We start from the raw sequence: 19959 nt of genomic DNA on the forward strand, positions 1-19959 counted from the left end.
CTATTTAACTATAAAATTACACATAAATAATTATGTCACAATTTCTATAGTGCATGCCCACACACCCATCACCTAGCATGTGCGTCACCTCCCAACAATTCACAAAAATACATATATTCAGGGTTCATACCCTCAATTCCAAGATTAGAAGAGTTACTTACCTCAATCCAAGCAAATTCTTTATTCCAATAAATATTTTCCTCGTGATTCAGCCTCCGAACGCCTCAAATCTTAGTCAAAATAATTCGATACAATCAACACGAGGTATAGGAATCAATTCCATATGAAAATGCTAAATTTCCATAAAAATCCGAAATTTAGTTCAAAAATTGCTCGTGGGGCCCACGTCTCGAAACCCGACAAAAGTTATAAAATTCGAACACCCGTTCTGATACGAGTCCAACCATACAAAAATTATCAAATTTCGACATCGGATTGACCTTCAAGTCTTCATTTTACATTTTTGGAAGATTTTATAAAAATCTGATTTTTCATCCATAAATTCATGGATTCATGATGTAATGAATATGGAATCATGAAATATAATCAATATAGGATAAGGAACACTTGCCCCAATGTTTTCCCGTAAAAATCGCCCAAAAATTGCCTAAATCGAGCTCCATAAACTCAAAAATGAGTAAAAATGGCAAGAACCCCGTTTTATAGACCCTCAGCTATTTCGGGCGTCACAGGTAGCGTGGGGCGCTGCCTGTGGCGCAGTTTCCAGCATCCCAAAATTCCCAGCGCCAGGGCTAGCGCCCCACGCTACCCTGGGCTCTCGCGGCGACGGAAAATCATTCCTGACATGGAAATAGGCATAACTCTCTTATACGATGTCCGAATTCAATGATTCTTTTTGCTATGGCTCCGTAATTTCAATACGGATCTAATACTTCAATCAAAACTGAATTTGGAGCACATTTTCTTAATGTGATACCACATATTCTTGAAGAATCGACATCGAACATTCTAGGTTCGATGCCAAAACATAGCAAATCAATCCGGAATGAACTCAAATTTTCTGTACAAGTCATAAATGGAATAACAAAGCTATTCCAATTTGAAAAATATGATTCCGACCTCGATATCAAAAAGTCAACCCACCGGTCAAACTTCCCAAAATTCAACTTTCGGCAATTCAAGCCAAATTCCACTATGGATTTCCAAATAATTTTTCAGACACGCTCCTAAGTCCAAAAATCACCATACGGAGCTATTGGATTCATCAAAATTCGAATCCGAGTTTGTTTACACATAAGTCGACATCCGGTCACTATTTTAACTTAAACTTTAAGCATTGGAACTAAGTGTTCTAATTCATTCCAAAACCTCATCGGACCCGAACCATTTGCCCCGGCAAGTCACACAATAACTGTAAAGCCCAATTTTAGAAGTAATGGGGGAAGCAAGGATGTAATACTCAAAATGACAGGTCGGGTCGTTACATTCTCCCCCACTTAAACATACGTTCGTCCTCGAACGTGCCAAGAGTTGTTTCCAAGCTATCAAATCACCATTCCATCTTACCACACACGTACCCGGGGGTGAACCCACGTCACCCTATTCCATATAGGCTTGACAACACAATCCAACTGAATTCATTAATTTAACTCTAGCCCATAAACCTTGGAGTTTAATTTCCAACCTTTAGAATTTCTTTCAAGACACGAATCTTACATTTATACACTTTATGAGTTTGAACAAGCTGTGTCAAGCCATAACTATAACCACCAATATAATCACCCAGAATATTACACAACTCGCATGCTCGTAGCACTATTCTCGATCACAGTAATTACTCCAAACCAACCAAGTACTAGTATAAAACCTCATATCAAGCCAAACTTCATCCCAAAACCTTCGTACACTGTTGATAATAAAAGAACACGCAGAATCTCATAACCCTTTATCATATCAATAAGTCATGGAGGTCTCTTACCCCAACCGGAACCATAATCACTTTCTGAGCAGACTTTCAATATTATACTCCTGAATATACCGAAATTAAACCTGATAGTACCCATTCCAGGTCCAATGACCTTATATTACTAAACATAACTGCTCCACAGACATACCGCACCAATATAACTCGGAGCCACAACTCATGTCCTCCGTGCACTAATACGCAACCATTCAAATGTATGCAGTCATGGAAAATGACTCAAATGAGAGAACTGCCCCGCCAGATTAACAAGTACTTCCACAACGAAACGCTGAAAATTCATCATACACCGTAGAACCATCACCTGATTCTAACACAAGGTTCATACCTTAACATAGCTCCGCTGCAATGTGCATCCCCATCCAAACGTTGGTCCATATAATATACCCGAGCCACCCTGCTCAAAATCAATAACCACGGAGAGGCAAATGACAAAAATGCCACACAAAACCTGAAAGAACATAACCATTACGCAATCGATCATGCAATACCTAAATACTCATCACGCTTAAATTCCACTATAAAACTCAAATAGGACCGCACCATCTATGCGCATAACCAATGAATCACAACTCCTCATAGCATAAAGGAGGAACTCACAGATCATCTCAGAACACGAATAATCTCAACATCAACCGAATGGCACATCCCTCAACAATAGCAGTATAGAGCCAACTATTTCGGCTCGGTGTAGAATACACATCTTAATTGGGCCTACCTATGGACCCCCAAATCAACTCGAGTTACCCACAAATAGATAAAAATTCTTCCGAAAATCCATAATGACTTAATCATAAAACATTTTATCATCTGGCTAGCTCCGGCCACCACTTCACAGTCCATAACCATGAAACATTCCGCTCTTGAGAACTCCCAATCTCCAAATCCATAGAACACCTGAATCACCATATTTGATTCCATCTCCACACCCCAAATGTCTAACACCTCTCTCATACACGATCATCCCACGAGAAATACCTTAAAAATTCTTCCGTGCCATTGGCAAAATTTGAATATCAGCATTCTATCAACCGTGTGAGTACCGCAATACCAATTTATACATCTGTAAGTCAAATTACCATGTGCCTTCTGAAATTCGTCCCCTTCTCATACAACACTAAGTAGTAATAGTATTCATCTAGACATCGAAAACTATTCATGCCTCTAACAATTTATGACCTCCCTTTCAAAGCTAAACCATGACCTTTCACACGCCAACCTTAATCCCACACAACTCATCGCATCTATTATGCCATCATGTGACAAGCACAAGGATCCCATTATCAACTTTGAGTCACCAATAATTTACATACCCTTTTAGTTAGAAACCTTTCTCTTGCTTCTTTTCAGGAGAAAATCACAATACATAACACGTTCTCCACACCGGTAAAAATCATCAAGAATACTTTGGAATCCATTTGCACATAATCAAGACCTTAAAACTAAATTCCTCTAACTCGACCAAGCCACACAAGTCGCCAAGTCTAGGTGTATTGCCACAAAGCACCTGTAGAAAACCCCCACATCATATGCACCCAAAGAATCGATCATATCCATTACCATACTGATCCAACCTACTACCCAGTTGTCCTATTTTCTCCGAGTCCCTTCCGAATTTGTCTTCAGATTGATACTTCTTCTTGCTAAAATACTATGATCTTTAACCACAACTCACCCTACAAACCTAGCAAAAGAACCATAACGCCCTACGGCCCATAAGCAACTGTATTCTTCTTAAGCACTTTAAAAAATACCACAACTATAACACTCACTCTGAGAATACATTATGTGAATTTGAAATTGTTCTTCTTACCTTTCTTATACTAAAACATAGAATCCATAGTCATACAGAATTTCCGCAAGTCTAGGCATCATCTAGTGTAAATCTCGGGGTTTATCCATACACAAGTCCGGAGAAATTCTCAATTGCTATATAAATTCTCAAACCCACTGGAATTTTCTCGGGAGTCACCCACTTTGCTCAAATCTAATTGCACCGGCCAAATGGGTCGAAAGACACGTGCCCCATTAGCACAACAACACTCAAAGAAGTAATTCTACTTTAATACCACCTATCAAATTCATACTCTGTACACACTACATCATTCACCCATAACAACTCACTCATCCCGCGAATTCCATTTACTCATACATGCAATATAATCCTTAACCAGGAATTTCCTTATTCGAGTCATCCTCGATCTCAACTTTTGCAAGTCATAGCTATCCCACAAGTATGCCTCAGACCAAAATTAAAATTTAACACCTAACCATGAAATCAAATTGTCAATAGCAGACTCCCCCACTTGGCTCAAAGCCATAAATTTAAACATTCCATAACTCACAATACCAATACTTTTTTTTACTGCCATAATGCCACAGTCAGTCAAACAAAACTTCTTCCCAAGTTCATACAACGCCAACCATAAAAATACCTCAATCATTCGCTAAGCTCGTATTCATCCTCTTAACACACAAGTCAACTTTCTCAACCAGTTTCAGATTCAAATCTCCACCCATACACCCCGTCGGTAGAAAAGAAACTCTCTACTCACATCATAAGGAATACTCCTACGTAGATTACTCCGCAGGGGATAATCCACCTACTTAGCCTCACTCTAGTATCTTGTTATACCCTTTCACATTCACAATTACTATGCAATCACTTAGTATATCTGAGTCCAAACTCATTAACCAGATGTGAGAATTTAGTTTTACCCCAAAACTTAACCATGTGAAAGATCCATAAAAACATTCATACTAGAGACTGTACGCCACATCAATTCGAAAATCAAGCACCCAATGGCCTTTCCTTTACATTTCAAGGAAACATTTCTCGTCATATTCAAATCGTCTTAACACATCCCGCATTTACATCATACTCATCACAAAGTCATTCCACCGCTCATCGAGCCACAACTTCCATTCATAGGGATATTACCGGACATATGAGTCTAAATGTACAGGTTACAACTAAAGCTACCGAGCTCAAGCAGTGGTCTAACCATGGCCTCAAGTCCTCCAGACTGGCCCATCACCAAAACACAGAATACACACCTCAAACCTCGTCATAGAATCACAAGCCGGCGATGCACAACTGATACCGAGCGCTCATGTGCGCATACGAATACGTGGAAGGAGTTCAAAGAGTTTATACCTCAAGCTGAATCAATCTCGCATGATAAGGAAAGAAACATGGGAAGTATATATCCTAAATGCCTTGTAGCCTCTCGAAGATAAGTATGGACGTCATCATACCGATCAACAAGACTCTACTAGACACTTGCTCATGATTTATAGAACCTATGAACCTAGTACTCTGATACCAACTTGTCATGACCCAAAATCCCACCAATCGTGATGGCACCTAACCCAACCCGTTAGGTAAGCCAATTTCCAACTATCCAATTCTAATGAAATTTATTAAAAGAAAATATCTAAAACCGATACATCTCCCCAAGAACTGGTAGTACAAATCATGAGCTTCTAAGAATAGAGTATACAAAGCGGAAATGAAATAAATACATAGTCTGTTTGAATAATACATAAACAGAGCTTTTATAAATCTAAGGCTACCCTGAACAAGAGGCAGCTACAATAGGAACGCAGGTACATCTTCAAGTCCCGCAACCATCGATCACAGCAACAACAACAGCTAACATCTGTACGCAATGTGCAGAAGTGTAGTATCAGTACAACCGACCTCATGTACTAAGTAAGCAACAAACCTAGCCGTAGGTTGAAAGTAGTGACGAGCTTCCACCAAGTCGGGTCCAAAACCAATAGTCCACAACAATCCATAACAACATAAATCAAATAATACCAGAAGTAACTTAGAGACAAAATGATCAACCAAATCATGATTTCAAAATAGTAGTTCTTTCTTTCAAATACATCAGTGAAAACCCAAATCGTTTGCTGGAGTTGCCAAAAATATAAATAGTTTGAAAACAATAAATTTCTCCCAAATTCTTGTCAATAATAAATAAGATGTTTCATTTTCCTTCTGGATAACCCGTGTAAAAACAAATGCATCACTATGCCCATCTGTCAATAATGTGTGAAAAATCATGAATGATGTGATGCAGTACAACACGAGGAAATACATCTCTATGCATGTATGTCATGTGTGCATGCCAATGCGATGCAACTCAATGATAAAAATCATAAATAGCCCCTCGGGCAGAACATCACTCATATACAGCCCCTCGGGAAAACCTCACAGTCACTCGTGCCACTCGGGCATACCTCATAATCACTCTTGCCACTCGGGTATACCTCACAATCACTCTTGCCACTCGGGCATACCTCACAATCACTCATGCCTCCCATTCACTCAGCACTCGGCACTCACACTTAGTAGGTACCTGCGCTCACTGGGGGTGTGTACAGACTTCGGAGGGGATCCTTCATCCCAAGCGCTATAATCTGCACATAAAACTCATGTGCGATAATAATAAAGTGTGCTGCAGGCGGGCAGCCCCGATCCACACTCATCCTTACCAATTAGGCCCTCGGCCTCACTCAGTCATAAGTATGCTGCAGGTGGGCAGCCCCGATCCACACTCATTCTCTCAAATCAAGCCACTCGGGCATTTCAGTAAAATAGGGCATTCGGCCCAAAATATTTATATGCATCAAAATAGAGTCATAAAACTGAGTTATGATATATAATAAAATTAATATGACTAGTATGACTTTTCAATTTAACATAATAATTCACAGCAATATGACCTCTGTGGGTCCCAATAATACTGACATATAGCCTCAACATGATTTGTAATATGCTTTTCAGCTCAATTTCTTTACCACATAAAACCGCATGGAAAATACCAAGGTTATTTAACTATAAAATTCCACATAAATAATTATGTCACAATTTCTATAGTGCACGCCCACACGCCCATCACCTAGCATGTGCGTCACCTCCCAACAATTCACAAAAATACATATATTCAGGGTTCATACCCTCAATTCCAAGATTAGAAGAGTTACTTACCTCAATCCAAGCAAATTCTTTATTCCAATAAACCCTTTCCTCGTGATTCGGCCTCCGAACACCTCAAATCTTAGTCAAAATAATTCGATACAATTAACAGGAGGTATTGGAATCAATTCCATATAAAAATGCTAAATTTCCATAAAAATCTAAAATTTAGTTCAAACATTGCCCGTGGGGCCCACATCTCGGAACCCAACAAAAGTTACAAAATCCGAATACCCGTTCCGATACGAGTCCAACCATAAAAAAATTATCAAATTCTGACATCGGATTGACCTTCAAATCTTCATTTTACATTTTTGGAAGATTTTATAAAAATCTGATTTTTCTTCCATAAATTCATGGATTCATGATGTAAATGAATATGGAATCATGAAATATAATCAATATAGGATAAGGAACACTTACCCCAATATTTTCTCGTAAAAATCGCCCAAATATCGCCTAAATCGAGCTCCATATACTCAAAAATGAGTAAAAATGGCAAGAACCCCGTTTTATAGACCCTCAGCTATTTTGGGCGTCACAGGTAGCGTGGGGCCACGGCCTGTGGCACAATTTCCAGCATCCCAAAATTCCCAGCGCCAGGGCTAGCGCCCCATGCTACCCTGGGCGCTCGCGGCGACGGAAAATCGTTCCTAACACGGAAATAGGCATAACTCTCTCATACGATGTCCGAATTCAACGATTCTTTTTGCTATGGCTCCATAATTTCAATACGAATCTAATATTTCAATCAAAACTGAATTTGGAGCACATTTTCTTAATGTGATACCACATATTCTTCAAGAATCGACATCGAACATTCTAGGTTCGATGCCGAAACATAGCAAATCAATCCGGAATGAACTCAAATTTTCCGTACAAGTCATAAATGGCATAACAAAGCTATTCCAATCTCAAAAATTATGATTCCGACCTTGATATCAAAAAGTCAACCCCCCGGTCAAACTTTTCAAAATTCAACTTTTGGCAATTCAAGCCAAATTCCACTACGGATTTTCAAATAATTTTTTGGACACGCTCCTAAGTCCAAAAATTACCATACGGAGCTATTAAAATAATAAAAATTCGAATCCGAGGTCGTTTACACATAAGTCGACATCCGGTCACTATTTTAACTTTTGCTTTAGGCCTTGGAACTAAGTATTCCAATTCATTCCAAAACCTCACCGGACCCGAACTATTTGCCCCGGCAAGTCACACAACACCTGTAAAGCCTAATTTTAGCAGTAATGGGGGAAGCAAGGTCCTAATACTTAAAAAGACCGGTCGGGTCGTTACAAGATTTGGATTTGGAAATTCGTAGGATAATTCGACGCATTTTGGCGAAAAGTTGGAAAAATAGAAGATTTTGGAAAGTTTGACCGAAGGTTGAATTTTTTATAACGAGGTCGAAATTCGATTTCAGAAATTTGAATAGCTTCGTTATATCATTTATGTCTTGTGTACAAAATTTGAAGTCATTTCGGATTGATTTGGTAGGTTTCGACGCGAGTTTTAGAAGTTGGAAGATTTGAAAATTCATAAATTTGATTCATGGTGCGATTCGTAGTTTCGACGTTGTTTGATGTGATTTGAGACCTCGAGCGAGTTCGTGTTAGGTTATGGAACATGTTGGTATGTTTAGACAGGATCCCGGGGGCCTCGGGTAAGGTTCGGATGGGCTACGAGCCATTTCCTTCTATTTTTGAACTGTTGTTTTCTATCATCTGGTTTCCTTAATCGTGTTCGCATCACTCCCTTCGCTTCCTCGTAGTTTAATTTTGGAGGATGAATTATTTGTTCTCCGCGTTGGCATAACACCTTCCACAATCGCGGAAGCCTGCCTTCCCTTTCTCCACGTTCGCATCCTCTCCATCGCGTTCGCGTAGTAGAAACTAGGAGCTGGGAGCTGGTGACCATTTCCTCTACGCGTTCGCACTATTCTATCCGCGAACACGTAAGTGTGCTTTCCCCTCCTTTGTGTTCGCGTGCCCCTTCACGCGTTTGCGTAACCCAGTTCCCGGGCCATTATTTTCCTTCTTCGCGATCACAAATGCTTGTTCGCGATCGCATAACACAAATTCCGGGCAGTAGCCATTTCCTCTTCGCGATTGCAGCTCCTCTTTCGCGATCGCGATGTTCAAATACCTGGGCAGCAGAATATATTTTTCAAATCGAGGGTTAGGCCATTTTTATCATATCTTGACTTGTAGAGCTCGGTTTTGAGCGATTCTTTGTGGGGTTTTCAAGCAAATCGATTGGGTAAGTGTTCTTCACCTAGAATTTATTATATTCTATGATTTTATCTTTATTTTTATCATTCAATTTGAGTTTTGAGTTGAGAAAAATGGGGATTTTTGAAGAAAAATTTCAAAACGAAAATTCAAGATTTTGAGGACGATTTGTTATTGGAATTCGATAAAATTGGTATGATTGAACTCGTATCGGAATAGGTGTTCGGATTCCATAAAAATTCTGTTGGGTTCCTAGAGGCGGGCCCCACATTGACTTTTGGTTGACTTTTTAGAATAAAATTTTAAGTCGACATTTTATTATCCGAAATTATATACGATGAATTTTAATGAAGTTATACAATTAATTTAGTTAGATTTGAGCTGTACGGAGGTCAATTCAAGCAAGAAGGCGATTTTGGAATGTCGGCCTAACTTTAAAAAAGTAAGTATTTTGCCTAACGTTGAGTGGAGGAATTACCCCTTAGGCATAGAGTCTTATGTGAAAAATCGTGTAATTGAAAACCATGTACGCGAGGTGATGAGTACGTATTTGGTTTATATGTGCAAATTTCATTGATTAAAAATCCTTAAACGCCCTTATGCATTATATTGGAAATTATTGGCACTTATTAAATCCTCTATTTGCATGCCTAGATCCTTGTTTGTTGAAATTATTTTTACATGATGATTTGGTGTGATTGCCACCTTGATTTTATGTGAAATATTATTTTGTTGAGTTGTTCACTTCCGGATATTTTGTTAAGATTTTGTGCACCTTATGGTCGAGCCATAGGCTCCTTATTGTGAAAAATAAGGTATTATTAGTTTTTGTGGCAAGTTGTAATATTTGAGCACTTGATGTGCAATCTGTGATATGTTATAATATTTGAGCACTTGAGGTGCAGTTTATGAGATGTGATATTGGCACGTTATTTTGTTGGGAAGTTTTGTTCGGGTGTTTGCACGAGCTTTCTGCTGTGCAAGATCCTTGTTTGTTGAAATTATTTTTACATGATGATTTGGTGTGACTGTCACTTGTCTTTTATGTGAATTCTATGTTTGTTGAGTTTCAATTTCGTGAAAATAATTTCATTACGAATTTTTCATATGCAAATAATTTATTAATTTTTTTTTAAAAGGAGACATTAATCTATTTGCTAAAAATTTAGATTAAAGAAGGCATTGTTCCTTGATGAATTACTTTTCAGTTCATGTCATTGAAATTGGTATTGAGTTATAAAGGCCGTAAATTATATTGAGGCGAAGTGTTAAATTGTAAAATATTATTTTGTTGAGTTTTTCACTCCCGGATATTTTGTTAAGATTTTTGTGCGCATTATGGCCGAGTCGTGAGCTTCTTATTGTGGAAAATTAATGTATTGTACATTTCTGTGGCAAGTTGTAATATTTGGGCACCTGATGTGCAATTTGTGATATGTTGTAATATTTGAGCACTTGATGTGAAATTTGTGATATGTTGTATGATTTGAGCACTTGATGTATAATTTGTGATATGTTGTAATATTTGAGCACTTGATGTGCAATTTGTGATATGTTGTGATATGTGAGCACTTGAGGTGCAAGTTGTATTATGCTGTGATATTTGAGCACTTGAGGTGCGATTTGTGAAATATTGTGAAATTGATACACATGCGGTGATATAAGGTCAGGGTGTTTGTCACGACCCAAAATCCGACTAGTCGTGATGATACCTAACTCAACCCGCTAGGTAAGCCAGTTAACCATTAACCAATTCCAATAACAATTTATAAAGCAATTAAGTAATGAAATATATTACTCTTATACATTCTCCAAGAACTGGTAGTACAAATCATGAGCTTCTAAGAATAGAGTTTACAAAGCGGAAATGAAATAAATACATAGTCTGTTTGAATAGTACATAAACAAAGTTTTACAAATCTAAAGCTACCACGAACAAGAGGCAGCTACAGCCGGGACGCAGGTACATCTTCAATCCAGCTCCCATCGAACACGACAACAACAACAGCCAACATCTGCACGCAAGATGCAGAAGTGTAGTATGAGTACAACCGACCCCATGTACTCAATATGTAACAAACCTAACCTTAGGTTGAAAGTAGTGACGAGCTTGTACCAAGGTCGGGTCCCAATTTCAATAACCAACAACAGTTCATAACAACATAAAACAAGTAATACCAGAAGTAACCCAACAATCAAATGTTCAACAAAACAATAATTTCTGAAAATATTTCTGCCTTTCGAGTACTTCAATGAAAACCCAAATCGTTTACCAGAGTTACCAAAAATATGAATAAGTTTGAAAACAATAATTTTTCAAAAATCCTTTCCATAATAAATAAGATGTTTTATTTTCTTTCCAGATAACCAGTGTAAAAAAAATGCATCACTATGCCCACCTGTCAACATGTGTGAGAAATCATGAATGAGGTGATACCGTACAGCCTGAGGAAAATACATCTCTATGCCTGTATGTCATGTGTGCATGTCAATGCAATACATCTCAGAGATGAACTCATATACTCATACTCTCAGAGTACTCAATCTCACTGTCTCGCATTCTCTCTTACTATGCTCAAGGCTCAGCACACTCAATCACTTAGCGCTGTATAATCCACGCTGTGGCGTGCAGCCCGATCCTCCCCCCTCCCCCCCCCACACACACACATATATATATATATATATATATATATATATATATATATATGGGGTGAGAATGAGATAAGTGCACGAAGGTATTACCGTGCCCTTCGATGTGATATGTTGAATATATTTCTCACACCAGGAAAGATAAATGAGGTGTCACATGGTGACTTTTACATGAAAGAATTATATTCGAAAGATATTTACTTGAAAGAATTATATTCGTAAGATATTTATTCGAAGGAAGTATATTCGGGATATATTTAATTGTACGAATTACATTCTAAAGATTTTTATTTGAAAAACATATAGATAAAAGATATATATTTTGAAGGACTTGATTAATTGGTTGTACTTGTGTCTATTATTCGTTTGAGCAATATTTATGGTGTTCCTGTTGCCTTGTTGTTTATGTCCCAAGTTGATTATTGTTGCCATCACTGCTATTTGTTTTCTATTATTTTTGTAACTGCGCTCACTGGGGGTGTGCAGACTCCGGAGGGGCTCCTTCAGCCCAAGCGCTATATTGCTGCAGCCTGCAGCCCGATCCAATATTGTTGTAGCGTGTAACCCGATCTAATATTATTGCGGCATGCAACCCGATCCAATAATATATATATAGCCCGAAGGCTTGTTGCGGCGTGCAACACGATCCATATAAAATATAATCAATATCATATGCTGCGGCGTGCAGCCCGATCCCAAATTGTCACTCTCACCCAGGCCCTCGGCCTCACACAGTCATCACTCTCTCCAGTCTCACTCACGGGCTCACAATGCCTTGAAACTAGCCCGACAACAATGATATGATGTATCAATAAATAACAACTGAGACTGATATATGATATGAATGCATGAATATAACTGAGTACAATATATCAGGAAATCAGTAAGATGACAACAAGAAACGACCACTATGGATCCTAACAATATCAGCATAAAGCCTAAACATGATATTTAGCATGATTGGCAGCTTAACTACTTTATCACATGCTGATAACACATATATCAACAAAATATTTCCACTATACAGTGCCATGGAAACAACGGAACGACAATTTACAGGGAGCACGCCCACACGACCGTCACCTAGCATGTGCGTCACCTCAATACCAATCACATAACACGTATTTCAGGGTTTCATACCCTCAGCACTAAGATTAGAAGAGTTACTTACCTCGAACAAGCCAATACCAATGCCAAGCAAGCCAAACGATGCTCCAAAATGCCATCTCGCGCGTTCCGACCTCCGAACAGCTCGAAACTAATCAAAAACAACTCAAATACATCAAACAATGCTAAAGGAACCAATTCCAATCGAAAAAGATCAAATCTTGAATCAAAAGCCCAAAATCGGCCAAAAGCCCAACCCGGACCCGCACCTCAGAACACGACAAAATTTATAAAATCCAATAACTCATTCAATTACGAGTCTAACCATGCTAGTTTCACTCAAATCCGACCCCAATTCGATGTTCAAAACTCAAAAATTCATATTCTGAAGCTTTAGGCCAAAACCCTAAAGCCATAAAACTAGCCCGACAACAATGATATGATGTATCAATAAATAACAACTGAGACTGATATATGATATGAATGCATGAATATGACTGAGTAAAATATATCAGGAAATCAGTGAGATGACAACAAGAAACAACCACTATGAATCCTAACAATATCAGCATAAAGCATAAACATGATATTTAGCATGATTGGCAGCATAACTACTTTATCACATGGTGATAACACAGATATCAACAAAATATTTCCACTATACAGTGCCATGGAAACAACGGAACCACAATTTACAGGGTGCACTCCCACACGACCGTCACCTAGCATGTGCGTCACCTCAATACCAATCACATAACACGTATTTCAGGGTTTCATACCCTCAGCACTAAGATTAGAAGAGTTACTTACCTCGAACAAGCCAATACCAATGCCAAGCAAGCCAAACGATGCTCCAAAATGCCATCTCGCGCGTTCCGACCTCAGAACGGCTCGAAACTAATCAAAAACAACTCAAATACATCAAACAATGCTAAAGGAACCAATTCCAATCGAAAAAGATCAAATCTTGAATCAAAAGCCCAAAATCGGACAAAAGCCCAACCCGGACCCACACCTCAGAACGCGACAAAATTTATAAAATCCAATAACTCATTCAATTACGAGTCTAACCATGCTAGTTTCACTCAAATCCGACCCAGATTCGATGTTCAAAACTCAAAAATTCATATTCTGAAGCTTTAGGTCAAAACCCTAAAGCCATAAAACTAGCCCGACAACAATGATATGATGTATCAATAAATAACAACTGAGACTGATATATGATATGAATGCATGAATATGACTGAGTAAAATATATCAGGAAATCAGTGAGATGACTACAAGAAACAACCACTATGAATCCTAACAATATCAGCATAAAGCCTAAACATGATATTTAGCATGATTGGCAGCTTAACTACTTTATCACATGCTGATAACACAGATATCAACAAAATATTTCCACTATACAGTGCCATGGAAACAACGGAACCACAATTTACAGGGTGCACTCCCACACGACCGTCACGTAGCATGTGCGTCACCTCAATACCAATCACATAACATGTATTTCAGGGTTTCATACCCTCAGCACTAAGATTAGAAGAGTTACTTAACTCGAACAAGCCAATACCAATGCCAAGCAAGCCAAACGATGCTCCAAAATGCCATCGCGCGCGTTCCGACCTCCGAACGGCTCGAAACTAATCAAAAACAACTCAAATACATCAAACAATGCTAAATGAACCAATTCCAATCGAAAAAGATCAAATCTTTAATCAAAAGCCCAAAATCGGCCAAAAGCCCAACCCGGACCCGCACCTCAAAACACGACAAAATTTATAAAATCCAATAACTCATTCAATTACGAGTCTAACCATGCTAGTTTCACTCAAATCCAACCCTAATTCGATGTTCAAAACTCAAAAATTCATATTCTGAAGCTTTAGGCCAAAACCCTAAAGCCATAAAACTAGCCCGACAACAATGATATGATGTATCAATAAATAACAACTAAGACTGATATATGATATGAATGCATGAATATGACTGAGTAAAATATATCAGGAAATCAGTGAGATGACAACAAGAAACAACCACTATGAATCCTAACAATATCAGCATAAAGCCTAAACATGATATTTAGCATGATTGGCAGCTTAACTACATTATCACATAGTGATAACACAGATATCAAAAAATATTTCCACTATACAGTGCCATGGAAACAACGGAACCACAATTTACAGGGTGCACTCCCACACGACCGTCACCTAGCATGTGCGTCACCTCAATACCAATCACATAACACGTATTTCAGGGTTTCATACCCTCAGCACTAAGATTAGAAGAGTTACTTACCTCGAACAAGCCAATACCAATGCCAAGCAAGCCAAACGATGCTCCAAAATGCCATCTCGCGCGTTCCGACCTCCGAACGGCTCGAAACTAATCAAAAACAACTCAAATACATCAAACAATGCTAAAGGAACCAATTCCAATCGAAAAAGATCAAATCTTGAATCAAAAGCCCAAAATCGGACAAAAGCCCAACCCGGACCCGCACCTCAGAACGCGACAAAATTTATAAAATCTAATAACTCATTCAATTACGAGTCTAACCATGCTAGTTTCACTCAAATCCGACCCCAATTCGATGTTCAAAACTCAAAAATTCATATTCTGAAGCTTTAGGTCAAAACCCTAAAGCCATAAAACTAGCCCGACAACAATGATATGATGTATCAATAAATAACAACTGAGACTGATATATGATATGAATGCATGAATATGACTGAGTAAAATATATTAGGAAATCAGTGAGATGACAACAAGAAACAACCACTATGAATCCTAACAATATCAGCATAAAGCCTAAACATGATATTTAGCATGATTGGCAGCTTAACTACTTTATCACATGCTGATAACACAGATATCAACAAAATATTTCCACTATACAGTGCCATGGAAACAACGGAACCACAATTTACAGGGTGCACTCCCACACGACCGTCACGTAGCATGTGCGTCACCTCAATACCAATCACATAACATGTATTTCAGGGTTTCATACCCTCAGCACTAAGATTAGAAGAGTTACTTACCTCGAACAAGCCAATACCAATGCCAAGCAAGCCAAACGATGCTCCAAAATGCCATCTCGCGCGTTCCGACCTCCGAACGGCTCGAAACTAATCAAAAACAACTCAAATACATCAAACAATGCTAAAGGAACCAATTCCAATCGAAAAAGATCAAATCTTGAATCAAAAGCCCAAAATCGGCCAAAAGCCCAACCCGGACCCGCACCTCAGAACACGACAAAATTTATAAAATCCAATAACTCATTCAATTACGAGTCTAACCATGCTAGTTTCACTCAAATCCGACCCTAATTCGATGTTCAAAACTCAAAAATTCATATTCTGAAGCTTTAGGCCAAAACCCTAAAGCCATAAAACTAGCCCGACAACAATGATATGATGTATCAATAAATAACAACTGAGACTGATATATGATATGAATGCATGAATATGACTGAGTAAAATATATCAGGAAATCAGTGAGATGACAACAAGAAACAACCACTATGAATCCTAACAATATCAGCATAAAGCCTAAACATGATATTTAGCATGATTGGCAGCTTAACTACTTTATCACATGCTGATAACACAGATATCAACAAAATATTTCCACTATACAATGCCATGGAAACAACGGAACCACAATTTACAGGGTGCACTCCCACACGACCGTCACGTAGCATGTGCGTCACCTCAATACCAATCACATAACATGTATTTCAGGGTTTCATACCCTCAGCACTAAGATTAGAAGAGTTACTTACCTCGAACAAGCCAATACCAATGCCAAGCAAGCCAAACGATGCTCCAAAATGCCATCTCGCGCGTTCCGACCTCCGAACGGCTCGAAACTAATCAAAAACAACTCAAATACATCAAACAATGCTAAAGGAACCAATTCCAATCGAAAAAGATCAAATCTTGAATCAAAAGCCCAAAATCGGCCAAAAGCCCAACCCGGACCCGCACCTCAGAACACGACAAAATTTATAAAATCCAATAACTCATTCAATTACGAGTCTAACCATGCTAGTTTCACTCAAATCCGACCCTAATTCGATGTTCAAAACTCAAAAATTCATATTCTGAAGCTTTAGGCCAAAACCCTAAAGCCATAAAACTAGCCCGACAACAATGATATGATGTATCAATAAATAACAACTGAGACTGATATATGATATGAATGCATGAATATGACTGAGTAAAATATATCAGGAAATCAGTGAGATGACAACAAGAAACAACCACTATGAATCCTAACAATTTTAGCATAAAGCCTAAACATGATATTTAGCATGATTGGCAGCTTAACTACTTTATCACATGGTAATAACACAGATATCAACAAAATATTTCCACTATACAATGCCATGGAAACAACGGAACCACAATTTACAGGGTGCACTCCCACACGACCGTCACCTAGCATGTGCGTCACCTCAATACCAACCACATAACACGTATTTCAGGGTTTCATACCCTCAGCACTAAGATTAGAAGAGTTACTTACCTCGAACAAGCCAATACCAATGCCAAGCAAGCCAAACGATGCTCCAAAATGCCATCTCGCGCGTTCCGACCTCCGAACGGCTCGAAACTAATCAAAAACAACTCAAATACATCAAATAATGCTAAAGGAACCAATTCCAATCGAAAAAGATCAAATCTTGAATCAAAGGCCCAAAATCGGACAAAAGCCCAACCCGGACCCGCACCTCAGAACACGACAAAATTTATAAAATCCAATAACTCATTCAATTACGAGTCTAACCATGCTAGTTTCACTCAAATCCGACCCCAATTCGATGTTCAAAACTCAAAAATTCATATTCTGAAGCTTTAGGCCAAAACCCTAAAGCCATAAAACTAGCCCGACAACAATGATATGATGTATCAATAAATAACAACTGAGACTGATATATGATATGAATGCATGAATATGACTGGGTAAAATATATAAGGAAATCAGTGAGATGACAACAAGAAACAACCACTATGAATCCTAACAATATCAGCATAAAGCCTAAACATGATATTTAGCATGATTGGCAGCTTAACTACATTATCACATTGTGATAACACAGATATCAAAAAAATATTTCCACTATACAGTGCCATGGAAACAACGGAACCACAATTTACAGGTTGCACTCCCACACGACCATCACCTAGCATGTGCGTCACCTCAATACCAATCACATAACACGTATTTCAGGGTTTCATACCCTCAATACTAAGATTAGAAGAGTTACTTACCTCGAACAAGCCAATACCAATGCCAAGCAAGCCAAACGATGCTCCAAAATGCCATCTCGCGCGTTTCGACCTCCGAACGGCTCGAAACTAATCAAAAACAACTCAAATACATCAAACAATGCTAAAGGAACCAATTCCAATCGAAAAAGATCAAATCTTGAATCAAAAGCCCAAAATCAGCCAAAACCCCAACCCGGACCCGCACCTCAGAACACGACAAAATTTATAAAATCCAATAACTCATTCAATTACGAGTCTAACTATGCTAGTTTCACTCAAATCCGACCCCAATTCGATGTTCAAAACTCAAAAATTCATATTCTGAAGCTTTAGGCCAAAACCCTAAAGCCATAAAACTAGCCCGACAACAATGATATGATGTATCAATAAATAACAACTGAGACTGATATATGATATGAATGCATGAATATAACTGAGTAAAATATATCAGGAAATCAGTGAGATGACAACAAGAAACAACCACTATGAATCCTAACAATATCAGCATAAAGCCTAAACATGATATTTAGCATGATTGGCAGCTTAACTACTTTATCACATGGTGATAACACAGATATCAACAAAATATTTCCACTATACAGTGCCATGGAAACAACGGAACCACAATTTACAGGGTGCACTCCTACACGACCGTCACCTAGCATGTGCGTCACCTCAATACCAATCACATAACACGTATTTCAGGGTTTCATACTCTCAGCACTAAGATTAGAAGAGTTATTTACCTCGAACAAGCCAATACCAATGCCAAGCAAGCCAAACGATGCTCCAAAATGCCAAAATATTTCAACTATACAGTGCCATGGAAACAACGGAACCACAATTTACAGGGTGCACTCCCACACGACCGTCACCTAGCATGTGCGTCACCTCAATACCAATCACATAACACGTATTTCAGGGTTTCATACCCTCAGCACTAAGATTAGAAGAGTTACTTACCTCGAACAAGCCAATACCAATGCCAAGCAAGCCAAACGATGCTCCAAAATGCAATCTCGCGCGTTCCGACCTCCGAACGGCTCGAAACTAATCAAAAACAACTCAAACACATCAAACAATGCTAAAGGAAACAATTCCAATCGAAAAAGATCAAATCTTGAATCAAAAGCCTAAAATCGGCCAAAAGCCCAACCCGGACCCGCACCTCAGAACATGACAAAATTTATAAAATCCAATAACTCATTCAATTTCGAGTCTAACCAAGCTAGTTTCACTCAAATCCGACCCCAATTCGATGTTCAAAACTCAAAAATTCATATTCTGAAGCTTTAGGTCAAAACCCTAAAGCCATAAAACTAGCCCGACAACAATGATATGATGTATCAATAAATAACAACTGAGACTGATATATGATATGAATGCATGAATATGACTGAGTAAAATATATCAGGAAATCAGTGAGATGACAACAAGAAACAACCACTATGAATCCTAACAATTTCAGCATAAAGCCTAAACATGATATTTAGCATGATTGGCAGCTTAACTACATTATCACATGGTGATAACATAGATATCAAAAAAATATTTCCACTATACAGTGCCATGGAAACAATGGAACCACAATTTACAGGGTGCACTCCCACACGACCATCACCTAGCATGTGCGTCACCTCAATACCAATCACATAACACGTATTTCAGGGTTTCATACCCTCAATACTAAGATTAGAAGAGTTACTTACCTCGAACAAGCCAATACCAATGCCAAGCAAGCCAAACGATGCTCCA

This window comes from Nicotiana tomentosiformis, chromosome 7 (assembly GCF_000390325.3).
Source record: "Nicotiana tomentosiformis chromosome 7, ASM39032v3, whole genome shotgun sequence".
NCBI classification, from domain to species: Eukaryota; Viridiplantae; Streptophyta; class Magnoliopsida; order Solanales; family Solanaceae; genus Nicotiana; species Nicotiana tomentosiformis.